This window comes from Mus musculus, chromosome 2 (genome assembly GCF_000001635.26).
Source record: "Mus musculus strain C57BL/6J chromosome 2, GRCm38.p6 C57BL/6J".
NCBI lineage: Eukaryota > Metazoa > Chordata > Mammalia > Rodentia > Muridae > Mus > Mus musculus.
In genome coordinates this window covers 173,426,732-173,436,945 of record NC_000068.7, presented here as the reverse complement: position 1 = coordinate 173,436,945, position 10,214 = coordinate 173,426,732, and positions in this window count along the sequence as shown.

Genomic DNA, 10,214 nt, shown 5'->3' with positions numbered 1-10,214 from the left:
CTCATTGGATCCTGCAATACTGCTGCTTACAAGTCGATGATGGGGCAGTGAGCTGAAATGCCTGGAATTACCCCTCCCCTCCAGAGACAGGGTGTCTGTCTATGTTAAATGCACCTTTAGTACTTTACCAGGAAGTGGTTGGCTCTCTCTCAGTTGTCACTTCCTGCTGTTTACATTTTTGTGGAGAGGAAGAAGTGAGAGCCCAGGGCCTTCTTGGGTCTCTTCTGAGCATGCACCCTCTGTCAGCACACAGCCATGAGGAACCTGCTGGAATTTGAAGTGTCTCCATGAACAGTTTGGTGGCTGCTGTCTTCCCCTGCTCTCCGCCTGCTTCATGGAGCTTCTCTTCCTGGGCTTTCTCCTAGGCTTTTTGGTTAGCTCATAGTTTGTTCAAAATGTGGTTCACCGGAATCCAGCGGGTGAATCCGTAACGTCTTACCGTTTCAAAACAAAACAAAACAAAACAAAAAAACAAAACAAAATCTTCCACATTAGGTCAAATGAAGGCAACCTTGCAAGTAGAGTCACTCCAGGACAGAGTAACTACAGTTTCCTGGTGATGAGGCACTGTCCCCTCAGGGAGAGGCCCGGCTGCTGACTCTAGGCTGGGTGATGAGAAAGCTATGGAAATGCATCCGGTTAAAATGCTGCCAGGCGCTCCACAGTCACTCTCTCCCTGGAATTTTGCAGATCTGTGCTGGATTTCCAGAAGCCTGAGAAAAGTCAATTTGGGCATCTTTGCTAGTTTTGTCATGACTTTTGCTGAATCGAGAATTCTCCATTCTTGCTGATATCCATGTGACTTCCTCGTAGTTTTAGCAGGGAAATCTGAGATCCCACCTGTGAGGGTGACACAAAGTTTCCCCCTTTAAAAAAAACTTATGTATGTTTAAAAAAAGAAAAAAAAAAGTTGAGAAGCCCAGCCTGGAAAAGCTCTGTGCATGATTCTAACAGCACGATGCTCTGGAAAAGGCGAAGTGAGAGAGATCATGGCGCTGTTAGTGACTGACCTCAAGGGGCAGGGGCAGCTTGTCTTCCCAGGAGACAGCCATTGGTAGGGGTGAGGGCCTAACCCCAGGGCACAGGGCACAGGGGCTGAAGATATAATTGCCATTCATCTCTTGATTTGAGAATCTGCCCAGTGGTATAGCCACTGGCATGGCTGGTCCCAAGGGAGTTTGGTTGCAGAGACCGACCTGCCAGGCTTTTGTGCTAAAGTCAGAGGCCCTTGATGTATTATTCAGGTACTGATCAATGGCAGAGGCAGATCCATTCTCCACCGGTCCTCCTGGCTGGGGGCCTCTGGTGTGTTAGAAGCAACTGCAGCTGTCTGAAACATCTGCTGAGCTGCAGCCTCAGCTCCAGGCCATGGCTACCAGAGAAACATTCGAACCCATGGCCTGCTTCTCAGGCTGCTCTGACCTCTGAGTCCTCTGGGAGAAGCGGCTGTTCCCAGCCTCAGAGGAAAGGAAGGGTGGTCTCAGGCTTCACCCATGTTCTGTCTCTGTGTCCAGAAGTAGCTGTCATCAAAGGGGGACGCACTTGGGAGTTAGAAATAGCTGTCAGGGACTTGCCAGACCCTCAGGGTGCAGCAGCTGCCTGAAGTCGTTGTTTGCTGCCCCTGGGCTGGGTGACTGTAGCTGAATCACTGAGCCAGATGAGACCTGTGCGGCTCACCCTCCTACGAGGTTTGAGTGCAGAGACCATGTGGCAGGAATTTTGGCCCTCTGTGCTGGGTCAGGCTTGGTCAGGCTGGGTCAGCTGTGGGGTTGCTTAGGGTGGGAAGCCAGGACCTCAGAGCAGAGCTGCAGCATCTCAGTTTCTGACATTGAACTTCCTGAGAGGTCGTGAGCGGTCCATCCCTCCAGGAGCACAGGCAGACACTGGCTTTCATGTGGTAGGTGCTGATACCACCTGCTAGTGCTTTGGACTAGTTACATTAATATCGTTATTAATAATAGAGGCTGGCATTTAATAAGCACACAGTATATGTCAGGTTCTGTTCTGAGTGTCTCAGTCTAGTTAACCCTCACCTGCACACGCAGATGCTGCTGGGAAATCTGCATTCCATGTCAGAGGAAACAGAGGCAGCTCTGAGGGTCCGTTTCACAGAGTCACACAGCCGCACAGTCACGCAGCATCTGTGCAGAGGTGGAATAAGGAAACACGTCTCGGGCTTCACACAAAGGAAAACAATGAGCTGAGCACCAGCATTTGTCTCTCTCTTTGTGTGTGTGTTCCTAACTGCAGATGCACGTGACTGTCACCTCACGATCCTGCTGCTGAGACCTCTGGCCAGGATGGACTGTACTTCAAGCCGAGCCAAAAGGAACCCTCCCTGCCTCAAGTTGCTAGTGTCAGTGGTGAGGTAAGCACACACAGCAATCATCAGTAGCCAGTCTCACTCCCAGTAGGCAGGGCGGCACACACCTTTAATCCCAGCACTCGGGAGGCAGAGGCACTCGGATCTCTGAGTTCAAGGCCAGCCTGGTCTATACACTGAATTCCAGGACAGTTGGAGCTACAGAGAGAAACTCTGTCTGGGGGGAAAAAGAGAAATAGATGGACAGACAGACAAATCTAAATGATCCATGGATAGATAGATAGATAGATAGATAGATAGATAGATAGATAGATACATAGATACATAGATACATAGGTAGATACATAGATACATAGATAGATACATAGATACACAGATAGATACATAGATACATAGATAGAGATAATACATAGGTAATTAGAGATAGATGATTGATAGATGATAGATATGAATGATAAACAGACAGATAGATAGGTAGATATATACATACATACATACATACATACATACATACATACATACATGATAGAATACTTTTCCCACTCCCTCCCTGACCGTGGTGTCATCGGAGGCCTGGGTGCAGTTAGGGAGAGCATTTACACAGAGCACTCCGTGCCTGTACTGTGCCTGTACTTTGTCGTTTCTGGTACAGTGACTTCACAGTGCTCAAGACTTAGTTACTGCTTAGTGTTCATCTAGCTTTGTTCCCCAAAGACAGGGTATAGTCTACCCAGCTGGGAAATAGCCAGACTTCATAGTCCCCAGGTTGGCATGGAGACTTCTGGTGGTTTTGTGTTGTGTCCTTGCCTTCGAGTCATGATGACGCCTTGGCTCACTTCTCTGCTCATTCCCCTCCTGTGTCACGGTAGTCATGGTGGTCCACACTGATAGCTCTCATTGTGCTGGCTAGACAACCAGGCGTGGGATCCTGCTTATGATGTCGTCCATGTGTCCACAGAGCAGCACGGCTGACTCGATTCCCCCTCACCTTCTCTCTGGCGATTTCCCACACTGGCACAGGTCTATTACGATCCTCGAGACCTAGGACCTAGAGTTGCCAAGACAGCTAGGACTCACCCCTTGACCTATGTATTTCCTCACTGCCTCTGCCCTTCAGCTCTCCTGGGGGTCTGCTCCTGGCTGCTGAGAGGTTCCTCTGCACCAGAGCCAGGTGGCTGAACTGTTGTGAAACACCCACCCTGGATGTTATGAGGCGTCCACCCTGATGACCCTTGCCACATTGGAGGGGGGAGGATGTGGAAGAGTCCCTGGTACCATCCTCTCGGCTCCAGCCAGACCCAGCTGTGGCTCCTTCTTGCCCAGTTAATTCAGATCCCACATCTAGAGTCCTCTGGCCCCTCTCAGTTCCCACCAGACTGTGCAACATTTCCACAGTGTGGATTGGATTACATATTCCATGTCTCAAATCTGCCAATCCCAGCGTGGAGAAAAAAAACTCCCTGCTGTGTCTCCCAGGACCCTCTGTCCTACACTGCAGACTGGGCTCTAATGATGCCCTGGACCTGGACCTCCCCACCCTCTTGTCTCCTCCCCCCTCCTCCCTTCCTACTCTGTCAATCAGCATCACACTGATCAGGCCACTGGTTCCCCAGAGCTGTCTCAGAAGACATGGGTGGTGGAAAGGGAGACATTAAAGAAATGATCGCATCCATTTACTTAGTGCTGGTGGGTGGGGCACGTGAACGTCAGGGCATGAATGTGGACCTGGTTCTCTCCTTCCACTATGTGGGTTCTGGGGATTGAACTCAGGTTAGGTAGAGCCTTTATCCACTGAGGCATCTCACTGATCCTTCAACTGATGTCCCTGGCTCCTTTACCAATGCTTGGTCTCCCTCACTGGACCAAGAGAACAGACATGGAGTGGGTCTAGAGGACGGTGCAGGATGGATGAGGATTGGCCACACTGGTTAGGAGCGGTCATTTGCTGAGTGAAATCAAAGCAGGGGCCCTGGGGCCTATGCCCCCACATAGCACACACGGCTCACTCAGCTTGGACTTCAGGCATCAGGGAGGGCACAAACCTAGCTTAGGCCCCCGTTTCCACCACTGGGGTTGGGAGTATGTCTTTGAAACAGTATCAGCCACTTTCCTGAAGGGTTCCAGATGGCCCTCAGTTACAGATACCCAAGCAGAAAGAAGTGAGCCAAATCCTCCAGCCTCTACCCCCAGTCCCTGACCCATGTCCAGCTGGCTCCACCAAAGAAGTGACCTCAAACTCTGTGTGGCCAGCTGTATCCACTTCATGTTGACTCCACCTTAAAGCACTTCACTCTTTGGCCATTCACATTTATCAGCTCCATATCCCAGGCCCTGAAATCACCCACGTGAGTTAGTTACTGACACCCACACTAATTAAGCTAATTAAGAGTTTAAGAATTCTTTAATAATGGCCTGACTAAGATAGGTGAACGAATCCAAAATGCCTCTTGTTGATTAAGCTCAGGGGTACAGTGGTTTTTTGTGTGTGTTTTTTTTTAAGACAAAACTCGTAAAAGCCACAGTGTTCTAGGGAGGTTGCATCAGTGTTTGGGGCTGTGGTAACCTTGTAACATCTGTCTTTTTGCAGAGCTTAGCAGGAATTTCCAGACACAACACGACAATTATTTTTGATTTACACTTCCTCTGGTTATTTTAGCTTTATGTTTTAGCTTGCACAAACATTAATTATTTTGGTTAATACATCTGGACAATGGTTAGGGTCACAGACGGCCTCAAAAGCATTGGCAAGGCGGATGTGGTTATTGAGGGCTGGAAAGGCTGAGAAGGCAGATTCAAAATGGAGTCAGAACAAGAGAGTGTTACCTTAGTCTCTTCAGCCCAGTCCTGGATAGCACAGGCTATCCCACCCCCATCACCCTCTCCACCAGTAGCAGGTGTTCTCACTCTCGAAGACCTGAAAGTGGAAGTCAAAGAGCTGTCTGTGTGTCTCTCTTACACACAAGTTCATTCTGAGGCTGAGGTGAAGGCTCCCTTTTCCTCCCAGAGGGATTTATGCATTTGTTGTTTGTTTAGTTTACCTTTTTATTATGTCTCTTTGAGACAGAGTCTCATGTAGCCCAGGCTGGCCTCCAACTTGATATGTAGCTGAAGATGACCCCGAACTCCTGGGATTACAAGTGTACCGCCCATCGCATCTATGCGGTTCTGGGGATGCTCATGTTCAGTTGATGGGTAGAGTCTCAGACAGGAGTGCATTTCTGGGAGCTTTCCCTGGACTTCCCTCCACCAGTCCTGTGAGAGATCCAACCTCATTCCTATTTCTGAAGTGACTTTCATTTGTCACATGTCCACAGCCTTTCCTATAGCCACATGATGGTGTTTATAGCAACACTGAAGCTTTGAGTAAATACTGTGGTATCATCTCTAAAGGTGGAGGGGGCATGAGAATGCCCAGGCTGAAACAGACAAGGGGATAAGATAAGGTCATGATTATTTAGAAGTGGGAGAAGAAAGGTTGTGTAAATTTGACCCTGGTCATGTGTTCTGGCAAATTCCTCCACAGCTAATTACCACTGGGCAACTTCTAAAGACTCAGGGACTTCCAGTGAGCTCTTTAAAACTCAGGAAGTTGACAACCCAGGAGGCCCAGGAAGCTCCTGAAACTGACCAGATACTCTAGTCTCCTCCTTCCCCAAGCTTATCTAAGTAGTAAGGACGACTGGGGAGACAGAGACCAGCTGAGCTGCACGGAGGAGACACTCTCTGACCTGTTGAGCTGCCTGCAGGCTGTACAGTGAGCTCCAGGGTCTCAGCTTTCATGAGCTGTTACCCACGCTGGGGTGGCCTTTGGTGATACAGCTGTCTTTGAATCATTTCTGTTCCTGTAAACAACCCCTCACTTATACTTCTGCAAGTTAGCCCAGTAAACCCCTCGATTCTCCAAGTTGGACTTTGGTGGTACCCCACTTTTGGTTTTCTATCTGCAGAGAGTTGACATTGCTCATGGTTCTCAACGATAGCACCACACAGCCATTCAGTAGCTCGCCAACTACTATAGACACTCTCAGGAGACCCACATATGAACCAGAAAGCCATCTTACCAAGCAAAAGCATCTCAGATGACCCTTAGGTTGATCAGGGACACCAGTCACTCCTCTCACTGTGACCCTTTGCAGAGACAATGGCTGGTGGGCTGTGAGGTGCTTAGCAGCTAGCATGTTTGCAGGACCGTTACCTTTAAAATGTGCTCAGTTTATTGTACAAACACTCCTTCAAATACCATGCTTGTATGGAAGTGGAACAGACATCTCACCAAGTGGGGAGCAGCTAGTTGGGCCGAAACTGCTGCTCCAGAGTTCCACTGGGGAAGTCATCTCCAGCAAGGATGATTTGGAAGCCTTCAGGCATGGCCCAGGTCTTCTGTGAAGACCTTTGGCTGTGGCAGGCTAGGAAGATGGCACTGTTAGAGGGCCAGAAGGTCCTGACCGTGTCAGCCAGTGGCTAGCACTGGTAGGCAGTCATGTGTGAGTTCAGCAGAGACGCCAGAAGTTCAATGGTTACTGAAGCTATGGCCACACATAGAGTCTCCAAGCTCTCTTACTAATGGAGACCATTGCTAAGGTGTCTTAGGAGCACGGCAGTGTGCGACTAGGGGCTGCCTCCAAAGTTTCAACTTTGGTATCATTTCATTGAGCAGTAGCTTTGGGGCTCACAGATTATCAAGGCTTGTCCTGGGCTTGGCTCAGAGCCGAGTTGCCTGATGGCTAATCCATTCACACCTCAGAGGTAGGGGGAAATTAGGCAGTTCCTATTTTGAGCGGCCTCGTGGCAGGATCCTCCTATCTTTTAGGCATTATATTATTCTGAGTCACACAAAATGATTTTGAAGCCACACAAAAGAGTTTTACTTATGTCTTGTCTATTAAACACACACCATATACCAGGTTGGTCTCATGTGGGGCAATCCTCACACTAGATGGAGTTGCTATTCGATTCCCATTTCACAGGCAAGAACACTGAGGCGTTAGTGCACTCTGCCCAAGGTCCACACGGGTTATGTCCAGAATCCACCATTACTCTAGGCTTGTTGCGTACTGGAGCCCAGAAGAGTCCATCAATTCAATTTCTGACTGCTACACTGGCTAGATCCTTGTTCTGGACCATAGGAGGCCACAGCCCAGTCAAGGGGCGTGAGACACATGGACAAAGCATGGGTCCTTATTGTGATACTTGGCTCAAATCTAAGTTCAGCTCTTTGCCAGGAACTACAGCTTTTTAAGTCACAGCTTCCTAATGTGGCAGTGGAGACACATTAGATGGTGCCCACATGATATGACAGACCACAAAGATGACAGCATCGTCCTGGTCACCAGAGAGACTGGTAATCTGTGGGTCTCGTGCTGACATGAAAGGACTTTCCACACATTCAAATGTCTTCTTTTTTCTTCCTTCATTGTCTGACAATGTGCTTAAATCAGACCTTTCCCACGACACTGGAGCAGGTGGAAGACCTCTGGTACAGCAGAGGAAGGCCGTTAACAGCTCATCCCGATCTAGAACAGACTTCCTGACTCTCGTCTGCACGCGAGACCTAGGCGGTTGGCTCTGATTCTGAGGGACAAGACATCGCTGCCCATCTGGGTAATTAGTCCTTCTAAGTTCGGGTCTGAGGCTCAGTGCACAGCGCATCCTCAGGACCTGGGTTCTGGGTTCCACAGCGTGGGTGCCGACTCGGGGCAGGGACACCGACTTGAGGCCCCGGGCTGGAGAGGAGCAGACAAAGGTGTCAGAAAGCAGCATGGCAGGACAGCAAGGGCCTCCCTCCTATGCCCAAGCCTTTCTTTACCAACAAGTCCCTTCTTTCACGTGTTTTGGTGCCACAGTCAGCTGATCTAGGGTGGCTCCCATGCACATGGGGCAGGGTGAGCAAGAAAACTGAAGAAACAACAGACAGATGAACAGAAAAGCCAGGGTCAGGTGGGATGTACACACTCGGGTAGAGTCTGACAACCAGAACCTCAGTATATGTATTAGGTACAGCATAGGAGACGAGGGTTAGCAAGTCTCAGTAGGAGATCTCTGTAGGTGAGCAGTCTCTGGCTAGAAGCTTCCTGCAAGTTGATGCCACAGTTGCTAGTTTTTGTATACATAGATCAAGCCTTCGTAAACAGTCATACTTGGACTGACAGCTTTGCTGCTTTTGAGCCTGGCCTGGGGATGGGGGCGGGGGAGGCTTTACCAGTTTTCCATGGGTCTAAGACCTTGGGGTCCTTGACATGCCCAGGTCAACAATATAAAACTCCCTACACTATCCCTTCAGCCATGAGCTGGCAATAGCTTCTGAGGGACAGGTGGGAGCCTGTGAGCCCCTCCCCCACCCATGCTAGCTTGAACGTGCGAGTGACCGCAGCTGCTATAAGTATGGATACAACATTCACACTGTGTCCAGATGGCAGTGCTCACGGCACCCCTCCCACCTTCCAGCTCTTACATTCTTTCCTTTTCCACCATGTCCCGGAGTGGGCAGTGCAGATGATGTCCTACTATCGGCTGACACTCAATGGACACCTGCTCTCAGCACTCCAGACCAATTACGGATCTCTGCACTGACCACTGCCCACAGCAGACATAAGCCACTCTGACCAACTCAGAGAGCAGCCCTGGTCCATGGGTACAAACATAAATCCCCAGAGAGCAAGGTAATGATGCTGAGGTCATGGCTTCGACCCCTGGCACCCCTCCAACAGAGTCACAAGTCGAGACACACAGCCCACCTTGGCGAGCATAGCTCTGGGCAGGGGGTCTTGGGATGGGGGTTCCTTCGTCCTTTGTTTCCCTAATGGTGAGGACCAGGCTGAGGAAGCAACAGCTGGTGCTTAGTAGGTCCTTAGTCCACCCGGTCTGAGACCCCTGAAACATTACAAGTCAGTGGGGACCAGAGCAGCACTGGATCAGCTGGTTAATGCTGTATCAGAGAGCCTGGGTGCAGGAGGGATGCAGGGATGCTGGCAGAAGGGATGCCGGGATACCTGCACATCCCTTGGAGTCTTAGCCAGCCACCTAGAGAACAAGGGGTAGGATAATGGCTCCTTCTTCCTGCCACGAGGAAGCAGGTACTAACCTAGCTCCACTGCCTGCTCCCCCAAAGTTGGCCCTAACTATACATACCCTTACCTACCACAACTTCCCCTCAGCCACAGAGCCACAGGTGGCCAGGAAAATCCCAGGCCTCTGTGTCCAGTGCATCACCACACAAAGGCCCTGGAAGAATCCTAGTAATAATGAGACTATAGAGCCAGGTGGTGGCACATGCCTTTAATCTCGGCACTCTGGAGGTAGAGACAGGTGGATCTCTGAGTTCAAGACCAGCCTTGTCTATAGAGTGGGTCCCAGGACAGCCAGGGCGACACAGAGAAACCCTGTCTGGGAAAAACAGAACAAGACAGAGTGAAACTTCAGGAGGGGACCCCCACATTTAATGTACTCCCATGTGCCCACCTCCCACATTTTAACAGGTGCTATATGGGGTGGTAGATAGAAAGATGTGGCTCTGAAAACTCTTGCAGAGTTTACAGTTTTGTGTGTATGTGTGCACACACATCCATATGAGCAGATACCAACAAGTTATGAAGGACTCAGAGTGAGGTTGGAGGCAGGAAACACGGAAGCAATACAGCCCAGGTCAGGCGGGAACAGGGGGCAGGAGAAGACAGCAGGGTACTAGTGATAAAAGCCTCGGGAGAGCACTGGGAAGCCACAGCAGGCCACGTTCAGAGGCCCCAGCTGCATGTGGGGCTCAGGAAGTCACACTGCTCACAGTGGGACCTGCAAGGGTGGGGTCTGCTGTAGTGGCAGGTCTAGCCTCCTCTCAGTGCCACAGAGCCTTGTTTCTAGCACAAGCCTGTCATATCATGTGGGCACCATGGTAGGA